Source organism: Garra rufa, chromosome 4, assembly GCF_049309525.1.
Source record: "Garra rufa chromosome 4, GarRuf1.0, whole genome shotgun sequence".
NCBI lineage: Eukaryota > Metazoa > Chordata > Actinopteri > Cypriniformes > Cyprinidae > Garra > Garra rufa.
The window spans coordinates 12,103,206-12,131,178 of NC_133364.1; the positions used below are offsets into that span (position 1 = coordinate 12,103,206).

A 27,973-nucleotide genomic window follows, 5' to 3' on the forward strand; every position below is an offset into this window, starting at 1 on the left:
TCTGATCATGAAGTATCTCTAATCTCCCAGAGCAAAGATTAGGCCCAGCAGAAAGTCTGGATTGTTTATGACCTGTTTATATTGCATAAACGTAGAGCCTCGTTAAAAACAACAACAACAACAACAACAACAACAACAACAACAACAAAAAGACACTTCTTTTTGAGCATTAGTTGAGCTGATTTGTTTTTCTTAACATAGTATCTGGAAGTGTCACCATAGTGTTTTTTTTTGGGGGGGGGGAATCTACAAAATGAAAATTGTAAGTATCTCTTCGCCCTCATTTATCCTTATGTCTGTATGATTATTATTGTTATTACTGTCAACAAAAGGATGCTCTTTCCCACGGCAGGCCAGTAACATTTAGCTCTGTCAGTGCATCAACCTTTATTTCAAAAGACTAAGGAAAATTCTCATTAGATGACCTCTTAAGCTGTTATTAATTAAAAATCCTGCTTTTAGCTTCATAGTTGAGGTTACCAGTTTCTTTCACAATTTGGAAAAGAGCAGCAGGCATTTTCTGGTAAATATCCTTTTCAATTGTAATTTTCTCCACATTGTCCAGTACTTAAGTGGTAACAAGATAGTTTTGCTTAAATCAGACATGCAGATAACCACATCAATCAATCTTTTTTTTTTTTTTTTTTTTTTTTTTACATATCATGAATCAAGATAAAAGGTTTAGAAAGTGTGGCATGCTTTAAAGGTTTACTGTTATTCACCTGAGCAAATGACACCAGCATCATGATTATAAGTACAGAAAGCTTTATTCCACCCTGTTGATGTACAGTTCTTCAGTGTTGACTCTGTTCCTTTACAAAACAAGGCACTCATCCAGGTTGGTCCTGATCCTTGTCCAAAATAAGAATCACTCACAGAATCTACAGGTTCGCCACAGTCCAGCTCTCTACACACCACTGCAGCATCAGCCAAATCCCAGAAATCATCACACACTCTTCCCCACTGACCTCTATGATGAACCTCCACTCTACCAGCACAGCGACTTTTACCACCAACCAGCCTCACATTCATTGCATCTAAGAGAGAGGGGAATACAGAGAAAGGGAGAGACAAAATAAACAAAACAAGGAATTCAAGGAATTTCAAAAGTTATTATTGCCAGTGGTGTAATCAGTTAAATTTGGTCCAATTCCTCAAACAAACCTATTTTAGCATTTATGAGACCTGAAATACAAAGCACAAAGCATAAGGAAAACTTTTGGGGGTCTTTTTAGAGCTTGACCGCAGTGATAAAACCCAGCAGCGCAGCTGGGATAGCTACACTGGGGCTTTTACATATTAAATTACATATTAGTATCTGTGCAATCACAGATTGAGAAGAGCTGAGTATCATAAGTATAACAGTGAAAGTTAACCCCAGGTTCACTGATGATATCTCCCAAGGGTAACATGTAAAGCGTGAAAAGTAATGGCCCTAGTACTGATCCTTAAAGGGAACTCTATACTGCACCTTGTGATCGATATGATACCTCTTCATTCACTGCTGCGAACTTAGATAAGTACAATTTGTACCATGCAAATGCACTCACTAATGTCTACAAAATTTTCTAGTCAATGCTGACAGAATATTAGCACTAATAGCGAGATACAACAGCCTAAGGAGGAACATAATTCATTTACTTATCTTACATGCTTATGAAACATTGTGTAAGTGTCTGCTTTATCTAAACCTGCTGTGAAGACGACATGAGAGATGGGCTTGAGGGGCCCAAAGTATAAGATGTGACAAGAGGTCTGTGCAGGTAGGAACTAAGTTAGGGAGGTAACGAGAGTGTCTATGACCCAGAAAGGTATCAGGGCCCTAAAAGAAAGATTTGAGCCTTAGAAGTATGACATAGTAGAATGTGTTTTTCTGTTTCTTACCATGTGTGGAAAATTACCAGTTGTTAGGAGATGTAACACTGAAGGCTAAATCATCTTTTTCATTATTAACATGGATATTAAAATCACCAACAATTAAGACTCCATCTGTAACCAGCACCAACTCAGATAGAAATTCAGCAAAAATGTCTCCAAGTTAAACTACTGATTGCTCTCATACTTATCTAACTCTTACCAGCACATATAAGCCCTAGGCAATCATTGTTAGAGCAGTCGTGCTTCTGTGAAGATACTGGACAGAAGTTAATCTGAGATTCATTTCCTCTGCACTGAATCTCTTGTGTCCAAATCTGAGCATCTCCTTTGCCAAAAGCAGTTGTTCCCAGCACCTGTACAGGAGCCCCACAGTCCAGCTCTCTACACACAACCTCTGCATCCTGCTGGTCAAAGGCAGCGTCACACACTGACATCCACGTCTGATCATGAAGTATCTCTAACCTCCCAGAGCAGCGAGAACCTCCAACCAGCCTGACTCCTGAAGAAAAAAAAAACATAACATTGTTATCATAGACTTAGCATTAACAATTCCAACATTCTAAAATAGCAAAAGTTATAATGTCTTTGGGGTAACACTTAATTTTGATGGTCCCCTTAGAACAATCAGTTGATTATAAGTAACACTGCACCTACTGTGTGTGTCAACTAACTCTCGTTAGAGTATTAGTAAACGGTCTGCCTAATATCTGCTAAACCTTATTTTGACGGGCCCCCAGCAGGCATTCTATTGACTATAAGTAACTTTGCAAAGTATATATCAACCAATTCTAACCCTTCCAGTTACTAATACTCTACTAACACTCTAATGAAAGTTAGTATACATGTAGGCGCAGCGCTACTTATAGTCAGCAGAATATTTAAATGGGACCATCAAAATAAAGTGTAACCAACTTTGATAATAGCATTTACAAATAAAATTTGCACATCATAATCTGATTAATTAAAGTTATTATTAGGGATCATTATTGAAACTGAAATATGATTTAAAAAAAGAAAGAAACAATATTCAAAATATAAAACTAAAAGCACCAGTAGGTGGCGGCAAATGTGAGTCATTCATTCAACCAACCAATTTTTCAAATGGCTGTTTTTTATTTTCAGAAAAAAAGCAAGTGACTCTTGGATGACTCACTTGATTTGTTCAAAACTGATTTGTTCTGCTGGCTAGGATTTCATAGGTAATATTTTCATTTTGGAGCAACTTACCTGAGCAGATGACACCAGCACCTCTATCTTGATTACAGTCATAATTACGTGACTGTATTGTACCGCAGTTCTTCAGTGTAGATTCTGATCCAGTACAAAATGCAATTTTTATCCAGATTGGTCCTGTTCCTGGTCCAAAATGAGAATCACTCAGAGCATCTACAGGTTCTCCACAGTCCAGCTCTCTACACACCACTGTAGCATCAGGCATATCCCAACCTTCATCACACACTGTTCCCCACTGACCTCTGTGATGAACCTCCACTCTACCAGCACAGCGACTGTGATCATTTACTAGTCTCACATTCCCACTGTCTATATATTAAATACAGAAGACAAAAGAAGAAATACTTATAAACAAAGAAAAAGACAGGTGAGAGAAGAATCACATGAAGAGAGAGAAAAAATCATATAAAGAGTAACATAAAGAGAGACATTTTAGTGAACTAAAACAAATCTGCTCTAACCTGCACACACCAGTTCAACACGGTTGTCAGGAGAACAGTTATTTTCATGTGATGGTAATTTTGGACAGAAGTGAATCTGAGACTCATTTCCTCTGCACTGAATCTCTTGTGTCCACACCTGAGCATCTCCTTTGCTAAAAGCAGTTGTTCCCAGCACCTGTACAGGAGCCCCACAGTCCAGCTCTCTACACACAACCTCTGCATCCTGCTGGTCAAAGGCAGCATCACACACTGACATCCATGTCTGATTATGAAGTATCTCTAATCTCCCAGAGCAGCGAGAACCTCCAACCAACCTGACATCTTATTGTTAAAAAAAAAAATCTGAGTATGAATGAATCTTTCACAACAAAACATTCCTTGCTTTTTTTTTTTTCTTTTCAATTTGAGGTTACCTGAGCAGATGACTCCAGCACTCTTACCATGACACACACCATTTAAAAAAAAAGTGGCTAATCCACACTTTTTCAGAGTGGACTCAGATCCAGTACACATTGCATTATTTATCCATATTGGTCCTGATTCGGGTTCAACTTGAGCACCACTCAGAATATCTATAGGTTCTCCACAGTCCAGTTCTCTACACACCACTGCAGCATCAGCCAAATCCCAGCCAAAATCACACACTGTTCCCCACTGACCTCTATGAAAAACCTTCACTTCACCGGCACAGTGACTGTTGCCACCGACTAACTTCACATTTTTTCTGTCTGTGCATGTAGGAGAAAAAAAAAATCTTAGAATAAATTCATCAAAATTAAATCAAATTTTCTTGTTGAAATTGTCAAACCATACCAGTACACAGCAGTCTAACATTGTTTTTGTGAGAACAGTTGTATTTGCTTGTAAATGTGAATGATGATGTTGGACATTTATGAATCTGAGATTCATTTCCTCTGCACTGAATCTCTTGTGTCCACATCTGAGTGTCTCCTTTGTCAAAAGCAGCTGCTCCCAGCACCTGTACAGGAGCCCCACAGTCCAGCTCTCTACACACAACCTCTGCATCCTGCTGGTCAAAGGCAGCGTCACACACTGACATCCACGTCTGATCATGAAGTATCTCTAACCTCCCAGAGCAGCGAGAACCTCCAACCAGCCGGACTTCTAACAAAACAGATAATATGTTGTTATTTTGTTAATAAAATTATATATAAAAATATTTTTTTTATCAACCATTACATGCATAATTTAAAGAGATCAACATATTGAAACCAATTAATATCATTGGAATTTTTAAATGCCATTATTAATTTAATTTATTTAATATTAATATTATATTAATTTATTTAAAGCAAAACAAGGAATAGGAAACACAATTTTATCACACATAGTGCCCACAAAACATTTTGGGACAAAGACATTTCTTTTCTTTTCTCAGTCATTTTCATTGTTCATGTAACCGCAGATTGAAAATTAAATTAATTGATGTAAAATGAATTTGGAAGTGAAAAGAAACACCAAAAGCTTTAAAATTCAGGGACAGGGATCAGGGACAGTGCACAAACAACATTAGTCTAAAATAAGAAAAGATGTCATGTGCCAGGTTGTAGCAAAAATGCTAATTTCCACCCGCAGTCCTTGGACAGGTTGTTGTTATGCTTACAAAAGTTTATCAAATATATACAGAGATATGAATAATATGAATAATATGAATAAAAAGTGAATAAAAAGTGTTGAAAATTAAAACCCTGAGGGATAAAAAATAAAGGGGGAAATATTATTTGACCCAAACATTACAATGGGCACTGTATATGTGACAAAACATTTTTACAGTTTTACTGTGGTGTTTTGCGTTTCTCGTGATGTTTTACAAAAAACAAAACAAAAAAAAACAAAAAAAAAAAAAAAAAACATTAAACAATTATTTAATAGAAAAAAGAATATCTTAATATATAAACTGTACTCATGGTTATTCAGTTGGTAAGCACCCAGCATATGGCAACAAATAAGAAACAAAACAGTATAATCACATATTAATAACTGACTTACTTTAACTTGAACTCATTATAAGTTAATACATGAGCTAATAATGAACCAATCAAGCACTACCCTTAACTACAACCGGAGTCATAAGGATTCATGCATGAATAACGCAGCCTTAACTACATGTTTAATGTATTAATAGTTATGGGTTAACTACAGTATCTCACAAAAGTGAGTACACCCCTCACATTTCATCAACCATTTTAATCTATCTACTCAAGGGACATTACTATAGAAATTAAACTTGGATATATTTTAGAGTAGTCAATATGCAGCTTGTAGAGCAGTATAGATTTACTGTCCTCTGAAAATAACTCAACATTCATCCATTATTGTCAAAATAGTGAGTACACCCTAAGTAATAACAGCAGTATGTTGTTTTAACCATGCAAAGCCACATGTCCTATTCATCAAGTTTATGTTTTGTCTGCTTGTATTAGAGCAGTTAAAATGTGGTGTTTAAGTACAATTCTCTCATACTGACCACTGGATGTTCCACATGGCATCTCATGGCAAAGAACTCTCTGAGGACTTGAGAATTAGAAGTCCTGCTCTCCACAAAGATGGCCAAGACTGTAAGAGCTTCAGTAACACCCTGAAACCAAGTTTGGCTCAGATGGTGTCCAGCATGTGTTGTTGATGCCCTGGTGAGGCATACCAAGAAAATTTTGTCTTGCCTAGAGTCAAGAATGGTGGTGGTAGCATCATGGTCTGGGGCTGCATGAGTGCTGCTGGTACTGGGGAGCTGCAGTTCATTGAGGGAAACATGGATTCCATTTTGTACTGCACATTCTAAAGCAGAACTTGATGCCTTCCCTCAAATTAGGACAAAGGCCAGTTTTCCAACATGATAATGACCCCAAACACACCACCAAGATGACAACTGGCTTGCTGAGGAAGCTGAAGGTGAAGGTGATGGGGTGGCCAAGTATTTCTCCAGGCCTGAACCCTATTAAGCACCTGTGGGGCTTCCTCAAGCATAAAGTGGAGAAGCACCATGTGTCTAATGTCCATCAGCTCTGTGAGGAGTGGAAGAGAATCCCAGTAACAACCTGTGCAGCTCTGGTCAATTCCATGCCCAGGATGATTAAGGCAGTGCCACATAACAATTGTGCCAACACAAAACATTGACACTTTGCACCCTTTTGAAGTTCACTTAGGGTGTACTCACTTTTGTTGGCAGCTATTTTGACAATAATGGCTGTATGTTGAGTTATTTTCAGAGGACAGTAAATCTATTCTGCTATACAAGCTGCACATTTACTACTCTAAAATATATCCAAGTTTAATTTCTATAGTATTGTCCCTTGAGAAGATATACTAAAATGGTTGGTGAAATGAGAAGGGTGTATTCACTTTTGTGAGATACTGTAAATCAACCCATATGGTGGGTTAAATAAACAACCCAATTTGCTGGGTAAAATTAACCCAAAATGTGGTCTGTCCTATAGGGTGATATCAGGCAAATTGGGCCATCAGGTAAAATTGACCATTTAAGGTTTGAGTGTCTTTTTAACAGCCAATGACTGCAAAGAATGTCAAACTGTTACCATAACAGTACTTGATATTTGGGATGATTTTATTGGTCTGAGGTTGCAAAGCCTCATTTTGAGACCGCTCCAGAAAAAAGCAAGGAGAGTGGCCTGACATTTCCAATCTTATTTCTCAATAATAAGGTTGATAAATCAATGAAAGCAAATGCAATAATGAAATATAGCTGCAAGCAGCAATTTCTGGGCCAAGCATTCAAATGGCAAAATGAGGAGCTAATGATGGCAGGAACAGCAAACCAACTGCAACAATAAGTAAAAGAAAGCAATTTTAAGATGATTTTAGTCAAAACGACTGAATAATGATGTAGAACGCCTACTGATATGATTTAATGGCTTATTACGTTTGACCAACAGGTGGCGCTGTTATCAGATCGATGTGGTGTGTTTAGTGTGAGGTGACAAACGTTCACACAATGTTTGGTGTCATTATGTCAAAGTTTTCCAAAGATAAAGCCTCAGAGTCATTTTCACATCAAGCCTACAATTTATAGAGGCACTGTACGAAAACGGTTTCATCTATCAACATGAAATCCATAACTTTTTGTCAGCACAGTCTGAAGATGATCTGACTCTATTTTGGTGAAAATCGGACAAACGGTCTAAGACTAGTACGAAAAAGTAGGTTTTCAACATAGATCAAAATGGCGGACAGGAAGTTTGGCCAACTGTGGCCTAATTGGTATCTATGTTGTCGGCATGACCCAAGGAATATTTTGAGACCAATTTCATTACAATAGGCTAATTTTATCTACAGTTATTAGCATTTTTGATCATTTTAAAACTAATGGTTAATGAATGCTTCATTACTATTGACCAATAGGTGGCGCTGCTACCAAATTGATGTGGTGTAATCAGTGTGAGATGGTAATGCCACATACCAAATTTGGTGCAAATATCTCAAAGCTTTGCAGAGATACAGCTTCAAATGCGCTTTGACATCTTTACAGCAAATTCGTTGATGCATTAAACGAAAACGGTTCCGAATATCGACACGAAATCCATAAATTTTTGTCAGCATGGTCTGATGATGATCTGAGTCAAATTTGGTGAAAATCCGACTAACGGTCTAGGAGGAGTTCGAAAAAGTAGGTTTTCTACATTAATCAAAATCGCGAACAGGAAGTTAGGCCAATTTTGGCAAAATTGGTATCAATGTTCTCGGCCTGACCCAAGGAATATTTTGAGATCACTTTTATTACAATAAGCCATTTTTTTTAGGAGTTATTAGCATTTTTCGAAATTTCGTTATAACTTTTGACCACAAGGTGTCCCTGGCCCCAAAATTTGTATGTACATTCAGGGCATGGTGCCGAACATTTTTGTAATTATTGTCGAGACGATACGCTAATCCGTTCTCAAGATACAGCATTTTAAAGCTAAATTCAAAATGGCCGACACCCAAAATGGCTGACAAGGGAAATTGGATACGGTACGACTCGGCATGCTCCTCCGAATCTAACGGGATGAGTTTCGAGATTTTTGGCCAAATCACTAAGAAGTTATAAGCAAAAATAGCCTATTTTCATATCTCCTGACCACTAGGTGGCACTGTGACGAAACACTGCAGGTCGCCTCAGGTCATGCTTGTTATAACACACACCAAGTTTGGTCTCAATACTCCAAAGCGTTGCGGAGATATGGCCTCACTTCCATTTTTGCACGCTTTTCGTAGAATTAATTAGTGCGTTATTCGAGAACGGTTTGTCCAATCAACTTAAATTCCATAACTTTTTGCCGGCATGGTCTGAAGATGATCTGAGCCAATTTTGGTGAAAATCAGACAAACCGTCTAGGATGAGTTCGAAAAAGTAGGTTTTACAAACAATTAATTATAGAAAAAAAAAAAAAATTGTGTTCATTCGACTCGACATGACCCAAGGATTCAGAGAAAATTGGAATTTTGATTTTGTGGCTTATGGTTCAAAAGTTATCAGCAAAAAAGAAAGTGAAAGTTTGGACAAGTGGTGGCGCTAGAGAGTTTGAGTTAGAGACTCCAAACTTGCTATGGTTAATGTTGAGACTGCCCTCTATCAGTGTGCCAAATTATACAACTTTCCCGCAAGCGGTTCTATGGGCTGCCATGGACTTGCGGCGGAATAATAATAATAAGAAGAAACACAACGAAAACAATAGGTGCCTCCGCACCTTCTGTGCTTGGCCCCTAATAATAATGATTCATAACCCATGTCTTGATGGCCTCTGTGAGATAAAACGCTAATTTTTTTATATAAAAAAGCACTTTTAATTACAGGCCCAATTTACCTAATTGCTTAAAGATAAAATGAGCTATTAATTTCAGTTAAAATGAGCCACCTTCTGAGTTTAGTTCTTAAATTATTAAAAATTATTTATATTAATAATATATTGTATTATTGCATTTGTGTCATTGCACACTGAGTCGGAAAATTTTGTATGCATTTTTTTTTCATATTCGTCATCCTTTCCTATCAAAATGCTTGTTACAGATGCGAAAATGCAGAAAATCAAACCTTATCCAAATTTAAGACAGACGAAAGTTGTCATTGTAATTGTAATTGTTACAGTTTTTCATTAAATGTATGCTTTATTGATTAAGTTTATTGAAATTGACGTTCTAATGTAATTTAAATCCAATGTTACACTTTTACATTATAAAATTAAATCTAATTAAATTTGTTTTAGCAAAAATGTCTCTATTTCACTTAGCAGTTTGACATTTTTGCTGATCTGCTGGCCCATTTTACCTGAACACTGCTATCTCAAAAAATGTGGGGCAGCTAATGTTTCAAAACCTGTAGAGCCTGAACAATTATATTTTATTACATCAATTCAACACAACAATATTAAAAACAGTCTTTACTAATCATAAGAGCACAATTAAATGCCATACATGGGTTTTTTTGTTAGTGTCCTTAACAAAACAGCCCTAATGCTACCTAATACCTGTACTTAACAACTACCTTACTAACTATTAATAAGCAATAAATTAGAAGTTTATTGAGTCAAAAGTCATAGTTAATGGTTTGTTAATAGAGAGAATTGGACTTAAAATAATTTGTGACCAAATTGTCTCATATAGGTATTATCATATTTCAAGAACAAAGAAAATTTTCTTTTAGAACAAATGCCACACTGCAAAAAATGCTTTTCTTACTTAGATTTTTTGTCTTGCTTCCAGCCAAAATATCTAAACATTCTTAAATCAAGATGGATTTTCTAAACGAGTAAAAATTATTTTCTTTTTTTCAGAAAAAAAACAAGCCAAAATTAAGTGATCTTTTGCTTAGAACAAGCAAAATAATCTGCCAATGGGGTAAGAAAAGATTTTTTATCTTACCCCATTGGCAGATTATTTTGCCTGTTTTAAGCAAAAACAGCCTTAATTTTGACTATTTTTTTTCTGAAAACAGGACAATAATTTTTACTCGTCTAGAAAATGCTTCTTGATTTAAGAATTTTTAGATATTTTGGCCTGAAACAAGACAAAAAAAATCTAAGTAAGAAAAGCATTTTTGCAGTGCACTGAAAATGTGGGCAGCACAGTGTGATTGTCAGACAGATTTGTGACCTCATTCCAACTAATACAGTAAAATAAATGGAAGAATCAGTAAATAAACATATTTATACATTTTTTGGCTTGTTTGTTTTCTTATAAAACCACCAATAAACCAATAAATGGAACATCAGATTTGTGATTACATATTAACTGGAGTAAGAGTAACCAACTATTGAAAAACTTTTTTCTCGGAAGTTACTAAATTAAATGTTACTCAATAAATGTCACTTCTTACTACACACATTTTTCATATCCGAAATTTAATTTGAAAAAAATTGATGAAATTATTAAATGAAACACATTTTTAAATAAAGATGAACATATTTTTTAGTAATAACAATGTTTGGGGCAGTTTACCTGAGCAGATGACCCCAGCATCTTTTGTATGATCACAGAAAGATTTACCCCATCCTCCTGATGGACAGTGCTTCATGGTAGACTCTGAACCGACACAATTGATGTGACCTATCCAGACTAGTCCTAAACCTGGTCCAAAGTGTGCCTTAGTAAGAGCATCTATAGGTTCTCCACAGTCCAGCTCTCTACACACCACTGTGGCATCAGCCAAATCCCAGTCTTCTTCACACACTGTTCCCCACTGACCTCTATGAAGAACTTCCACTCTACCAGCACAGCGACTGTGACCACCAACCAACCTCACATTCACACTATCTGTATATTGAACACACAGAACATACAAAGAGAGAGAGATAAACAGAGAGGCATATTGTGATTTTATATATGATGATACTGTCATCTGAACCACCACATTACAGTCAAACTTTTTGAAGCAAGCCATTTACAAAAACAATATTTCTAAAAGCAACACTGCTTCTAACATCTTTCTTTCTTTTTTTCTTTTTTTTTTTACTTACGTACTTACCTGCTGTGATGAGTATTACAACTGTAGACAGTAAAACAAGTGTCAGGTATCGCTTCATCTCCCTTAGCATGATTAACTCAACACCCAAAGCTTCTCCGCACTGATGATACACAAGTACAGGCATCCTCTCAGCCCCCCCTAATAAGGGAGAAAGAGGCCCAATGCCCTCCAATCACACTCGCTATTACCTTATTAGACACGACAGAGGAAATCATCAAACAACTTCACTGACAAATCAGAGGAGGGATTTATCATTTTCTCCATATATATCAAAACTGTCAGTACTGATGAACTCCTCCTCCCCATACATCAAGACGCCTTACTAAGGTGATGCAGAAACACACATACACACAGGAGACTTAACAGGAGGCAGGAAACTCTCCAGTTTATTTACAGCATCAAAGCCAAACACCTGCAGAGAGCAGATAAAAACACTGATAAATAGTCGCAAAGATCCAAAATTAGTCTATTAATGCATACATGCGTACATTCATGACATTCACATGTTAGCATTAACACATAACACACACACATCTGTATTATAAATATTATTGCAAAATTTGTGCATAATATTGTAATTAAACAATTGTTCATATGCTGTATCACACTCCGAAAACACAAGATCCCATGAGCTTGTGAGCTCTGTGCATTACACAGTACAGTGAATGTGCCACATACAGACAACCAATATATTAGTGGTGCAACGGATCACAAAACTCATGGTTCGGAGCATATCACGGATTTTGAGTCACGGATCGGATTATTTTTCGGATCAGCAAAAAAAAAAAAATACTAAAAAAAAAAAACTTATAATCCACAGCATAACCTACCAGCTGAAATAATAAAGTCAGTAACAAAACAAGAACAATTACACAAATGACAAGTGTAGATAAATATAACACAAAGTTACAAATAAAATCAATAGCCCTAGTATTCAGGTGCAGAAATTTAATAATTAATTGTAAAATAACTGCTTCTCACTGCAGGTGTAACAGAGGCGGTGAGAGGTGGATCCAAACTTGGTTAAAACAGGCGGGATCAGAGACAGCAAACAGCAACAAACGAAGAAAATCCAAAGAGTATTCCGTAAAACAGGCATGGGTCGAAATCCAGAAGGGCAGTGCAAAGTGACAAAGAAAACAAACAAACAAAACAAGGCTAAACTAAAACTAGATTACGACTTAGGAAACAATACGAGAATAAACTATTAAACTGGGAAGACAGGGAAACGCTTAGTAAGGTTAGCTAGGAGCAAAACAATACTTTGCGGTGTGTGTTTCATGAGCTTGCTTAAATGGATGACAAACAGGAAGTAATCAGTGAAGCAGCAGAGGGAGCAGCAACAGTCAGTGAGGGGCAAGGCTCCCTCTGCTGGCCTGGCGTAACAGCAGGTATTTATAGGATGCTGTCTCTTTAAAGGAGAACGTCTCGGGTTACGTATGTAACCTTAGTTCCCTGAGGGAACGAGACGCCGCGTCAGGAACGCTATGGGGAACGCCATTGGCGGGCCGCACTCTGAACTATGTCTAACAACCAATGAAATGACGGGAGTGACGTCACAGGCGCGGTGACGTCATCGACCGGGAAGTATAAAACGCGTGCGTTTGAAGCCGGCGGCAGCTCTTTTAGGAATGAAGCGAGCGCCGCAGGGTGCGGGAATTATGGTCCGAGACGCGGCGTCTTGTTCCCTCAGGGAACTAAGGTTACATACGTAACCCGAGACGTTCCCTTCCGGGAACTCGAGCCGCGTCAGGAACGCTATGGGGAACGAGACTACCAACGCCCCCATAATTTCCGAGCCCTGCGAGTGTCTGCTCAACCAGGGTGGAAAAAGAGAGAGCCCTTGTCTAGCATTACGCGGACAAGAAGGCCCTGTAGTCCTCGGCCCTCGGGCACACGAGGAATGGTAGTCTTCCTCTGTCTGGTCGCCAGCCAGAACGAGAGGTACTCCACGGCCCTCAGGCACACGCAGAGTCTTAGTCCTTTGTCTGGGGGTTAGCCAGAACAAGAGGGACCGAATGACCACTGTCTAGCACTCGGCGGACAGATGGTGTAGGTAGTCCTTGGTCCAGGAGGACAATGCACTCGACCTCAAGAGTGCTCCCCGGCCCGCAGGCACACGGGGAATGGGGTTCTACCTCTGTCTGGTCTCCAACCAGAGCGAGAGGTGCTCCTCGGCCCTCGGGCACACGAGGAGTCTTAGTCCTTTGTCTGGGAGTGGCCAGAACAAGAGGGACTGCAACGACCACTGTCTAGCACTCGGCGGACAGATGGTGTTAGGTAGTCCTCGGTCCGCAGACCCACGAGGACAGTGCACTCGACCCCAAGAGTGCTCCTCGGCCCGCAGGCACACGAGGAATGGAGGTCTTCCTCTGTCTGGTCGCCAGCCAGAACGAGAGGTACTCCACGGCCCTCAGGCACACGCAGAGTCTTAGTCCTTTGTCTGGGAGTTAGCCAGAACAAGAGGGACCGAATGACCACTGTCTAGCACTCGGCGGACAGATGGTGTGGGAAGTCCTCGGTCCGCAGACCCACGAGGACGGTGAGCTTGACCTCAAGGCTCCTCGGCCCTCGGGCACACGAGGAGAGGGTGATCCTTTGTCTGGGGGTTCAGCCAGAACAAGAGGGATCCAAGGCTCGGCCTGGAGCTCCGCCAGGACGCGAGGGAATAAGCCATTGTCTAGCATTACGCGGACAAGAGGGCACTGCAATCCCCGGCCCTCGGGCTCACGGGGAAGACAGTAGGTGCCTCCGCCTGGTAGCCAGCCAGTGCATGAGGCACTCCTCGGCCTTCTGTGAAGGCAGACGAGGAGTCTTAGTCCTTGGTCTGGGGAAAGCCAGAAACCAGAGGGACCGGAGTACACTCGGTCTGATAGCATCCTGCGTCAGAACACGAGGAGAATTAAGCCATTGTCTAGCATTCCGCGGACAAGAGGGCTGTGCAGTTCTCGGCCCTCAGGCACACGAGAACCGTGACCTCTGCCTGGTTCGCCAGCCAGTGCGAGAGGTACTCCTCGGCCCTCGGGCTCACGAGGAGTCTTAGTCCTTTGTCTGGGGGTAACCAGAACAAGAGGGACCGGAAGCTCGGCCTGGTAAGCATACCGGGACGCGAGAGTATGAGCCTTTGTCTAGCATTACACGGACAAGAGGCTTTTAGGTCTGCTCCTCGGCCCTCAGGCTCGCGAGGATGCAGGGACACTCCTCGGCCCTCGGGCACACGAGGAGCGTCGTGGCGAAAACGACTTCTCTTCTTTCCGCAGAAAGAATGCGCCTTGAGAAGTCTCCTCCTGGCTAGGGAGGTGGCTAACCCTCTAGGCCTAGCGCACTAGGCCGAGAGTACAGCCGAGCCTGGAGCGGCTCTGAGGTCAAGCTCATAGTACCTGACGAATGTCAGGGGCGAGGACCAATTGTCAGGGGCGAGGACCAACCCGCAGCATTGCAGATGTCCTGGAGGGGGACACCTGCTGTCAGAGCTTTTGGAGGCCGGCAGCCTCAAAAGGAGTAAGTCTTGGCTCCCCATGGAGCTGGGAGACCAGAGGACTTGGAAGTAGTAGGAATGGCATCTGTGATCCATCTACTGATAGCTCTGAACGTGCCACATGCTTTCTTTGTGGCCGTATGTGCCCAGTGCGCATACTGGACAAATATACTTCCCATTGGTCGCACTCCAAGAATGGAGGTAATAGAGGCTTGAGACCCCTCAGGGTCTCAACCTGAGTGCACCACCGAGGAAACCATACCGACGAGCCACCACGAGGGGCGTGGTAGGCCAATAAGCCGCCACGAACACCCTCAGGATGGAGTGAGCTGGTTTTGTGGGTTTGCGAGGACTCAGTACTGTACCAACGGGCAGTAACTTGGTCTAGATGGTGTTCGTGACACCATGAAGCAAACAGGTTCCACTTAAGGTTTCCTCGTGAAGGGAGCTCTGGATAGGAGCAGGGTCTCAACAACCTCAGTTGAGAGACCCGAGTCTATGAGTTGCGCCCCCCCAGGGGCCATACTCATAACTTTTCACCTCTCCATGTGGGGGTAGCAGGCCGCGCCCCCAGCTTGAGAGGGAAGGTCCAAGGCATGGTTGGACTAGCCGTGACGATGCCGGCATGCTCTTTCCAGAACTCCAGGGTGCACAGTGATCGGGAGAATGTGTACAGACGCAGCCTCAGCCACGTCTGTGCTATGGCGTCCAGTCCGGGCGGACCTGGAGGCACTAAGGAGAACCAGAGAGAACCTTGCGATATCTATCGAGTCGCCAGAGGTCCCAACTTCTGAGTCTCCATGCTTCATTACTTCCTGATGAAGCCTCGATCTCCCGACCGTGGAGGAAACGTGTGACCAGGGGGCACTTGCCCACTGAGAGGCCACCTAGAGGGGCGTGGTAGGCGCTTATAGCCGCCACGTAACCCTCAGGGTGGAGTGAGCTAGCCCTGCGGAAAGGCGAGACTGTAGGAACTCCAGAACTGTACCGACCGGGCAGTTGACTGGGTCCAGGTGGTGCTCGCGGCACCATCTCGCTAATAAGTTCCACTTAAGGCCATACAGTTTCCTCGTAGAGGGAGCTCTGGGTTGGAGAAGGGTCTCAGCAACCTCGGTTGAGAGACCCGCTCCTATGAGTTGTGCCCCCTCAGGGGCCACACCCATAACCTCCACTTCTCTGGGTGGGGGTGGCATATTGCGCCCCCAGCCTGAGACAGGAGGTCCCTCCTGACGGGAGTCTCCCACGGAGAGCCGTCTAGGAGAGATACCAGGTCCGAGAACCATACTCGTGCCGGCCAGTACGGGGCTACTAGTAGCAGCCGCACTTGAAACCGACGGACCCGTTCCAGAACTCCCGGGAGCAGAGCGATCAGGGGAAAGGCGTACAGACGCAGCCTCGGCCACGTCTGTGCCATGGCATCCAGCCCCAGTGGAGCTGGAGGAACTAGAGAGTACCAGAGGGGACAGTGCGATGTCTCTTGAGTCGCAAACAGGTCCACCTGTGCCTGGCCAAATGTTCTCCAGATCTGCTTCACCACCTCTGGGTGAAGCATCCATTCCCCGGGCCTCAGCCCCTGCCTGGCAGGACGTCTGCTCCCACGTCCAGAGATACTGGACTGCTCTCTCAGGGAGAGAAGTCTTTCCTTAAGACCAAAGGAGAATCCGGTACGCCAGCTTATATAAGGGGCGTGAGCGGATACCTTCTGGAAGGAAACACTTCAGGGCGTGGAACACGGCTAGCATCTCTAGGCGATTTGTGTGCCAGGAGAGATGGGATTGCTCCACAGGCCTTGGGTTGAGCGGCCACTCATGACCGCCTCCCCATCCGGTGAGGGATGCGTCCGTCGCTAGCATGACGCGGCGACGAGGAGCTCCCAGAACCGGACCCTGAGAGAGAAACCAGGGTTTCTTCCACATGGCCAAGGCACGTAGGCAGGGCCGCGTGACCTTGATCTTGCGAAACGGGTTTCCCCTCGGGGAGAACCGCCTGGTTTGAGCCACCACTGAAGTGGTCTCATAAGCAGCAGTCCAAAAGGAATAACGTTGGAAGCGGCTGCCATAAGACCTAACAGTACTTGGGACTGTAGACAGTGGGTGACGGGCCTAGCTTGACCGCATTTACTGCAGTAAGGATCTACTCGAACCGAACAGGTGACATTCGTGCCTGCATCGTGGTCGAATCCTAGACTACACCTAGATAAGTGGTTTTTAGAAATCACACCCTTCTTGGTGTTGAGTCTCAACCCCAATTCTTTCATGAGAGCGAGAACAACACCTCGATGTTGAGCCGCTAATTATTCTGAGCTGGCCAGAATCGACCAGTCGAGTATGCGGATGTCCTGGAATCACGGAGGAGCCAGAGCAGCATCCACACACTTCGTGAAAGTTCGGGTGAGAGCTAGGCCGAAAGGAAGTACTCTGTATTGGTGAGCTTTGCCCCCGAAAGCGAGCCTGAGAAACTTCCTGTACTGACTTCCTGTTCCAGACCCTGCTCGGGGTTTACCCCGCTGAAAGGTGTCGGCTTAGCGCCGAACTGAATAGTGTAACCTTTCTCTACAGTACGCAGGACCCACTTGAAACATTTGGCAGTAGTTTCCACGCTGCCAGAGAGTTTACTTAGGGTACCAGCCTCTCGAGACTGGTGTCTGGATTTACTCGAGGAACTAACTCGGAGACCTGTAACAGCAAGCTGGCAGGAAGCTCCTGAACTAGCTCCTCGGAAGTCCCCCGCGGGGGCTGCGAACTCTCCAGGGCCGCTACGTTTCCGGGCGGGACAGCTAGAGGATGTTCGCGGGAGATCGCCACGCCCTGTAACACTGGCAGGGTTAGCTGACTCATCTCCTGAGGGCCACGAAGGGGTCTGAAACCCGCACCCGGAGGTACGGTGCAAACCCCCTCGCGAGGGGCTGCCCTCAACGGCCCTGAGCCGTTTAGCCGAGGACTTCCTAGATTGGAGGACGACCCTCGGGTTGAACCTCTTCTTTTTCTTGGAAGCCCCCGACTTAGAGCATTGCTTTCCGGGTCCTCTAGGCACAGCCGGAGGAACGCGGGCGGCAACGCTCTGTTTCTGCGCCTCTGATGTGGAGAGCTGGTACACGGCTGGGGTTTAAATCTTTCCCGTCAGGAACCCCAACACGTGTTCATTTGCTCATCAAACCTGATTTTTAATTTTATTAAGCGGCCTGAAGAGCAAAGATGGAGCCTTCAAAAATGATGCCTAGACCGGGGAACAGAGGCTGATAGCGTCTGTTCAACCCGCGGCGTCATCTTTACTTTCTAGTTTTTCCTAGATCTAAAACTTCAATGTAGATCGGGAAGGACAGAAAGCTCCGTTTGGAAGTGCTGACTTAGTCCGCAGGAAGCAAAACGTTTGCTTTTCTGCGGCTCATGTTTGCTTATTTAGCTAATGCACAGTCAGCACAACCACCAGCTCATATACTGAGGCGATCAGGGGGGGGCGGTTGAATACTTTTGACAACGCACTTCACATCAACCTCCTCGGAGGAAGATATGGAAAGCGTTGGAAACCTTTCCTGGAGGGAAGTAACCGCATTGCGGGCTTCCTATCCAGAAAAAAGGTTTACTGATCCACCAGATAGGAGAGGAGATAGGGTATTATTAAAACACCCGTCTCCAGTCCCTCTAATAGATCGAGCCGCGATCCCAGCGAGTGAAGCAACCGCTCCGCCTCGGCGGAAGCGGGGCCAGACCCGCGAGAAACGCTGGCGAAGGCTCCCTCCTCGAAGAGAGCCTTCTGTGGAGCACCCGCAGTGGAGATTTTTACGCTCACACTGTGGACAGTCAGCCTTTTCGAGGGCTGACTGTGCGTGCTCTACACTCAAGCAGACCACACATAGACTGTGTGTATCCCCACCAACAATGAAGCATTGGCAGGAAGGAACACACTATCTATGTGGCTGCTTGTACCGCCTAGTTTCGTAACACTTCTTTCCCCCATGGTTGCATTTTAAAGGTCATACTACTCAAATAAAAGCCGTGCAAACTGGCACGAAAAAACAGCAGTATGACCGAGACAGACACAGACACAGAGCGCTCTCGCTGAATGACAAAAGCTGCCGCCGGCTTCAAACGCACGCGTTTTATACTTCCCGGTCGATGACGTCACCGCGCCTGTGACGTCACTCCCGTCATTTCATTGGTTGTTAGACATAGTTCAGAGTGCGGCCCGCCAATGGCGTTCCCCATAGCGTTCCTGACGCGGCTCGAGTTCCCGGAAGGGAACTCCGGTGTGACATTGACCTAAAGTGTATTGAATCATGATAACGAGTGTGAACGTACCTTGCATATCTCATCTCGGTTTGTGTCCTGCAGTCCGAAATCTGGGGTCAGTTAGCCGATGCTCACAACAGGTTATCAATGAGAGTGAATCGGGCATCGGAGAAGCCATGTAAATAAATCACTATTTTACGCCATTTACGAGGCACAAAGTAGCTCCACACTTCATTGGTAGACTTCTAAGGGCCCTGACATTTAAAACGAGACATTGAGAACTCAGAAAAAGCACCGGTAGTTTATTTTACAAGTAGATTTATGCAGACATTTTCCACCAGAAACAGACCGGTCGCCGCCATCTTGAATTTAGTCACGATAAATCGAGTGTCGAGCACGAAGGAAACTACAACCTGATAAGTTGATAACCTGATAAATTCCTTGGTGCTCGACACTCGACTTATCGTGACTAAATTCAAGATGGAGGCGACCGATCTAAAACACACACAGACAAAACAACACATTAAAGGGATGGTTCGGAGTAGAACTGACTTCATTGCTATGCGCTCCGAAGCCCATCTAAATACCCCATCAGAAGTTTTTTTTACCTTAGTCGAACATTTATGGAGATATTAGAGTTTTTCGAATTGCTTGTTACAGGAGTGAATGGTACATGTGATGTATCTCGTAAATTTCACCACTAAACGTGCAAGTAATCTTACCAAACTTGTACAGTAGTGTAAATAGGTTATGTACTCACAAAACGCTGCATCAGAACATTTGTAAGTCCACCATGAGTGTTTTAAAAACACGTTTTACCCGAGAACTACTAGTCTCAGAAACTACAAGTCGACGTCACTTCCCTGGTTTGAAAAAAGCACGTAAAAGTCCTCCTACTACATCTGTGTGTATGTCAACTTGTAGGAGGACTTTTACGTGCTTTTTTCAAACCAGGGACGTGATGTCGACATGTCGCCATTTGTAGTTTTTGAGACTAGTAGGGATCGGCTAAAACGTGTTTTTAAAACACTCATGGTGGACTTACAAATGTTCCGATGCAGCGTTTTGCGAGTACATAACTTATTTACACTACTGTACAAGTTTGGTAAGATTACTTGCACGTTTAGTGGTGCAATTTACGAGATACATCACATGTACCATTCACTCCTGTAACAAGCAATTCGAAAAACTCTAATATCTCCATAAATGTTTGACTAAGGTAAACAAAACTTTGGATGGGGTATTTACATGGGCTTCGGAGTGCATAGCAATGAAGTCAATTCTACTCCGAACCATCCCTTTAACTGCCAACGAAGTATCTGTGAACATGTGTAAACAGTATGCATACATGAAATCCTCCTGGTGCCCTCAGAACACAACCACAACAGTTTTCCGACTTACAAAGAATGGGTACCTCTCAACTGTGAGAGACAGAATCTAAAATAAAAGTCCAGAAAATCACATACATTTAATAAAATAATACATTTCCATTTCATTGCATTAGATAAGTATTTGATACAATAGAAAAATAGAACTTAATATTTGGTACAGAAACCTTTGTTTACAATTACAGAGGTCAGATATCTCCTGTAGTTTTTGACCAGGTTTGCACAAACAGTGGAAGGGATTTTGGTGCACTCCTCCATACAGGTCTTCTCCGGCTAGGCCACTCCAGGACCTTGAAATGCTTCTTACAGAGCCACTCCTTAGTTGCCCTGGCTGTGTGTTTGGGGTCATTGTCATGCTGGAAGACCCAGCCATGACCCATCTTCAATGCTCTTACTGAGGGAAGGAGGTTGTTGCACAAAATCTCACGATACATGGCCCCATCCATCCTCCCCCTAATATGGTTCATTCGTCCTGTCCCCTTTACAGAAAAGCACCCCCAAAGCATGATGTTTCCACCTCCATGCTTCACGGTTGGGATGGTGTTCTTGGGATTGTACTCATCCTTCTGTAGCCCATCCCAGCCTTGTGCAGGCCTACAATTTTGTCCCTAGAGTCCTTAGACAACTCTTTGGTCTTGCCCATAGAGGAGAGGTTGAAGTCTGATTGATTAAGTCTGTGTACAGGTGTATTTTGTACAGGTAACGAGTTTAATCAGGTGCAATTAATACAGGTAATATTGAGTGGAAGATAGGAGGGCTTCTTAAAGACAAACTAACAGGCCTGTGAGAGCCAGAATTCTTGCTAGTTGGTAGTTGATCAAGTAATTATTTGCAATAAAATGGAAATTCATTTTATAGATATCATACAATGTGATTTTCTGGATTTTTTTTTTTTTTTTTTACATTCTGTCTCTCACAGTTGAGGTGTACCTACAATGAAAATGATAGATCTCTCCATTCTTTGTAAGTGGGAAAACTTGACAAATCGGCAGTGTATCAAATACTTATTTGCCCCACTGTATGTACATACCTTATTTAGGCTTATGAAGTTCTTTTTTTCTCAAATAAACTTACCTGAACACTGTTTCTGGTGGGGAGATGAGGAGCATGTCAGATAGCTTCGAGGAGACTCAAAACTCTTCTGTTCTGTAATTAGTTTATTCAATATTATATGCATATTTTTCATACATATACACAAGGCATTATGGTAAAGCCTTACTCTTGTAATTTCAGTCATGTAAAATGCATCAGTCTTACCAGAGCAGGTGATTTTGGCCACTTCATCTTCATTACAGTCATTCTGTCCCCAGGGTAAAGAGGGACACTGCTTGAGTCACAGATTTGAGTCATGTCGTCGACAAATCACATCATCCAGCCAGTTATGGGCAGTTCCCACTCTTGGTGTAGAAGCAGACAAAACACCAGATCTTCCACAGTTCAGCTCTTGACAGATCAGACTCACTGTGTCTCTGTCCATCTGGTTCCAGCACATATTTCCCCAGGATCCATTGTAGAAAACCTCCACATTCCCTTCACAGCCCTCAGTTAACCTAATGTCTTTAAACTCTGAAAAAAAAAAGAAAAGATATATATATATATATATATATATATATTTATTATCTTAAAATCCTAAAATGTAATTAAATATTATTAGGAATCATGAACATGTGAATGCGTTGCTGAAATTTCTATAAACATAACATTAATTTTGAAAATAAATGAGAAACTACAGCAGTATAGTCTTTACCTGAGCACACTACTGCTACATCCTCCTTGTGATTACAGTCATGTTTTCCCCAGCCTGGAGAAGAGCAGCTCCACAGAGACGTCTCATTCCCCTCACACTCCACCTCATCCAGCCATATGGGTCCAGAACCAGGACCAAACCAGGCTGGTACCTGCTGGTTACTGAGGGCCACTCCACACTGCAGCTGTCTGCACACCACATGGGCATCTTTAATATCCCAGGAGTCATCACACACTGTCCCCCATGAGCCGCTGTGAAAAACCTCCAGCCTCCCTGCACAGTCTTCCCTAGAACCCACCAGCCGGATGGACCCACGACCTGATATTCAGAGAAAGAAAAACACATTATTCATCACTAACAACTAAAAAATATCTGGCCAGATGTTGTTCTTCTCACTAAGGCAGGTGATGGACAGCTGTTGTGTGGAGCTGCAGTTGAGAGTTTGTGGAGAGCTGCAGTTCCCCAGATGAGCTTCACTCCCAGAGCACTGGAAGCCCGTCACACACTCATGACTGTGTTCAGGACTGGATGAAGAGGAGCCGTAGAAGTTCAGCACAGAGCCACAGCCCAGCTGTCTGCAGACCACAGAGGATTCAGTGAGACTCCAGGAGTCCAGCAGAACTCTCCTCCAGACCTGATGAATGAAAACTTCCACCTCTCCCTTACACTGTCTCTCCCCAGACAACCACACCAGACCATCATGAAGACCCAGAGAGGAATCTAAGGAGAAAATCTGACATATTACTAAACTGGTAGAACAAAGTATTGTAGTTTATCCATACTGACATTAACATTAATAGGCAAGATTATTATTAATATTAATATTCATGACTCTCTTAATTAAATAAGTTTACCAGAGCAGATGACTCCAACATCTCGTCTATGAGAACATTCAGCTCGACTCCATGAAGAGATGGAACATTCTGAGAGTTTTGTTTCATTCCTGTCACAATCAAACTCATCAGCCCAGCTTTCACCACTTCCTTCTCCAAACCAGTCTGATCCCACAACAGACACAGCAATCCCACAATTCAGCTGTCTACAGAGGACACTGGCAGCTCTCATATCCCAGCATGCATCACATAATGTGCCCCATTTACTGAAGTACTGAAGCTCCACTCTTCCAGAACAAGAGTCTGAACCGTTTACCAGTTTGAACCCAGTGTAACCTAAAAAAAAGACACAGTTCAGTAATAATGCATTAACTTTATATTTTATATCTAAGACATGATAGAGTTAAACAAACAATTGGAGAGATGCTCATTATTGATATTTTACCAGAACATATCAGGCCCACATTATTGTCACTAGTGCAGTTGTGTTTGTTTGATGATGAGATTGAACAGTATGAAATATGAGATTCATCTCCTCTGCACTGAATCTCTTGTGTCCACATCTTGTCTCCTTTGTCAAAAGCAGCTGCTCCCAGCACCTGTACAGGAGCCCCACAGTCCAGCTCTCTACACACAACCTCTGAATCCTGCTGGTCAAAGGCATCATCACACACTGACATCCATGACTGATCATGAAGAACCTCTAATCTCCCAGAGCAAAGATGAGACCCAGCAGCAAGTCTGGATTGTTTATGACCTGTAAATATTGCATAAAAGTAACGCTTGGTCTTGATGTGGCAACCATTGTATGACAACTTTAGTAATGATATTGAATTGTAATTTTTTAGGTTAATTATTTACTTAATTGTCTAATACTTAAATGGTGATTAATTAACAACACAGTTTTGTTTAAACCAGACATGCAGATAACCACATCAATCAAAAGTGTGACATGCTTTGAAGGTTTAGTATTATATTAACCTGAGCAGATGAGACTAGCATCATTTTTATGAGTACAGAAAGGTTTATTCCACCCTACTGACCCACAGTTCTTCAGTGTAGACTCAGTTCCTGTACATAGTACAACACTCATCCAGATTGGTCCTGATCCTTGTCCAAAATGAGCATTACAAAGAGGATCTATAGGTTCTCCACAGTACAGCTCTCTACACACCACTCCAGCGTCAGTCATATCCCAGTCATCATCACATACTGTTCCCCACTGACCTCTATGGAAAACCTCCACTCTACCAGCACAGCGACTGTTACCACCAACTAGCCTCACATTTACTGCATCTAAGAGAGAGGGATTCAGAGAGATATAAAAGAAACAAAACAGTGTGAAGGAATGAAAGTGGTGTCACTACCAGTAATGAGAGTAATCACTACAAATTTGACTTTGTAGAGAATTTTGGTTAGCTCAAAGAATTTAAGATGATCAATATATGTGTGTATATGTATGAGACTGTTCCTCTCATCACATATACACTGCAAACTCCACCAGGTCTTACGACCAATGAATAGGATGAAATGAGTTATTTAAAACATACATTTCAGTCAGGTAAAGTAGTTTAACTCACAGGAAATCGTGTATAATAATCGTCATTAAATATACGCAATTTCCAGTTTCTGATCAGTAACAGTAATAACGATATCGACTGGTTTCTTTGTCCAGCAAATTATTCAGCGATACCCATTACTCTGACGTTGGCCCGTCGTCACGGCAACGCGTTTTTACTAACCAGAACGGAGTTAAAACAATTGAACAGAATAGGGCTTAAGGTAGCAATATGAGATCGAAACAGTTTAAGTGACTTTGTAATGTAAGCATTCAGCACAGAGAATCATTATATGTGAATATATGGTTGTTTATTAAACCATTCTACTTACAAACGATCGCACATAGACAAACGTACATAAAACACAAATAGACAGAAAACGCGTGAGAGAGAGAGAGTAAGAGAGAGAGAGAGAGAGAGAGAGAGAGAGAGAGAGTAAGAGAGAGAGAGAGAGACAGAAAGTGAGTTTGCAAAGGGACAGGAATGAAACGGTTCTGAACATCCTGAAATCGTTTCTTTTATAAAACGCCTTAAACGCAGCTATCTACATTTGTAGAAAGGACGGATACTTGCAAGCTTGTTGTTGTTGTGCATTGTTTCCGTTTATGTTCAGTTCAGAAAGTCCTTTCCAGTTCCTTGAGAGTATTGCAGGCCTCATCATCTCCTCCGCTAGGTGAGACCCCCCCCCCCCATGGATCTGGGGGGAGGTGCGGGTGACGTGTCTTTGTGTCCCGAAGGCCAGAGCAAGCGAGAGAGATGAGGGAAGGTTTATAAACCTGTAGGTCGTTCACGCCCACAGTTGGACCTTGTCCAATCCGGTTGATCTGAGTTTTGGAGGGAAGATTGAAAGTCTTTGTCTCTCAAAATGTTGTTTCGCATGTGGAAGCTGATTGGTTGTTTGGCCACAAAACTTTCAAAAGTTCAATAATACATATAAAGCAAGGAGTTATTAAGATGCCACAAACATTAACATTTAGGGAATAATAAATGCTGCTCATAGACACCAAACAGGATCTATGTATCTTCTCGTTTGACTGAGTGATTCTAAATGTGAGAGTCTTAGCATGCACAATAATTCACCTATTGCGGATTAATGTTTGAGGCCGACATACATAACAGAAACAACAATATAAGAAAAGGTAACACATTGATGTACATTTCTATATAACTGTATGTGAGACTGTATGTCTGAATAAGGAAAGTGTATCTGCATTTCTGTAAGATTCTTATCTTGATGGTGGGGGGATGAGTTGGATAGTGATCAGAGGTCTGGCTCATAGCACATAGGTGTTAATCATGGGGGAGAAGTCATTTAAGGAATGTAACTAGTTATTTCATGTCTGATGGGCTCCATGCACTACAACTTGTTCTTCAAACAAACCTGTTTTATAATTTAAAAGACTTGAAATACAAAACACAGAGCATATAGAAAACTTTTGAGGTCCATTTTTGGTCTTGACACCAGTGATGAAACCCCAGCAGTGAAGCAGTGGGATATATAATATAATAATTTCATTTGAACTAAATTTACCTACCTCCTTGAAACCAAGACTCATTCCTTTTAAGTCTGACCTCTGTATGTATGTGCTTTGCTTATTTAGTATGTTTTCAATAATCAAAATCAGCCAAATCAGTGCAATGGGCCCAGAATTCCATTCAGTTTGACACAGTTTTTGAAAAGATGACCTGAGATGACCAACTTGGCAGAGACTAACACAATATACCAGTGTTGTATTTTATGTGTTTTAGTTTATTCTCATAAGATGTTGGGGTGGCAGGGAACCATCAAGTGTTTTTACACTGGGTCTCATACAATCTAAGTTAAACTAATGATTACTCTCATAATTATCCAACTCTTACCAGCACACAGAAGGCCTTGCTGATCATCATGAGAGCAGTTGTGCTTCTGTAAAGACACTGGACAGTAGTGAATCTGAGATTCATTTCCTCTGCACTGAATCTCTTGTGTCCACATCTGAGCGTCTCCTTTGCCAAAAGCAGCTGCTCCCAGCACCTGTACAGGAGCCCCACAGGCCAGCTCTCTACACACAACCTCTGCATCCTGCAGGTCAAAGGCAGCTTCACACACTGACATCCATGTCTGATCATTATTAAGTATCTCTAACCTCCCAGAGCAACGAGAACCTGCAACTAGCCTGACAGCTGATGAAGTGAGAGAAAAAAAAATTATGACACTGAGACTTTTTAGACATTTAACCCCAAAAGATGGTTTGCACTGATGCAAGCTGTTAGTAAATCTGGCCCTTTGACTTAGAAGACACCCCAAGTCCATTTATGACTTTTTTGAAAGTACATGCACACACACAAGGACACACACACAAAGAAAACACTTGCCAAAACTGCAAGCTTGTATCTGATTTGCTGGAAAGTATTTATGCCAAGAAACAACATTTAGCAAGACACTGAATTTTGGAGCAACCTACCTGAGCAGATGACACCACCAACTTTATTATGATTACAGTGATAATCAACTGAATCTGCTGATCCACAGTTCTTCAGTGTAGACTCTGATCCAGTACAAAATGCCATTTTCATCCAAACTGGTCCTGATCCTGGTCCAAAATGAGTATTGCCTACAGCATCTACAGGTTCTCCACAGTCCAGCTCTCTACACACCACTGCAGCTTCAGCCATATCCCAGCCAAGATCACACACTGTTCCCCACTGACCATCATGATGAACCTCCACTCTACCAGCACAGCGATTGGTACTATTTACCAGTCTTACATTCACACGGTCTATATATTGAACACAGAACACAAAATTTAAACAAAACATTAACAAAAATTGAACACAAAATTAAATACTTATACACAGAGAAACTGAGAGTTGAGAGAAGAATGACACAAAGAGAGAAACAAAATCATACACAGAGTCAAAGAATAAATCTGCTCTAACCTGCACACACCAGTTCAACATTTTTGTCACTTAAACAATTTTTATGTGATGTTGATGTTGGACAGAAGTGAATCTGAGACTCATTTCCTCTGCACTGAATCTCTTGTGTCCACATCTGATTGTCTCCTTTGCCAAAAGCAGCTGCTCCCAGCACCTGTACAGGAGCCCCACAGTCCAGCTCTCTACACACAACCTCTGCATCCTGCTGGTCAAAGGCAGCATCACACACTGACATCCACGTCTGATTATGAAGCATCTCTAACCTTCCAGAGCAGTGAGAATCTCCAACTA

At 42.4% G+C, this 27,973-nt stretch overlaps 1 pseudogene; it reads right to left on the reverse strand.

The window, feature by feature from the left end:
* Positions 1-18: 18 nt before the first annotated feature.
* On the reverse strand, positions 19-27,938 carry LOC141332763 (scavenger receptor cysteine-rich type 1 protein M130-like; annotated as a pseudogene).
* Between the last annotated feature and the right edge of the window lie 35 nt (positions 27,939-27,973).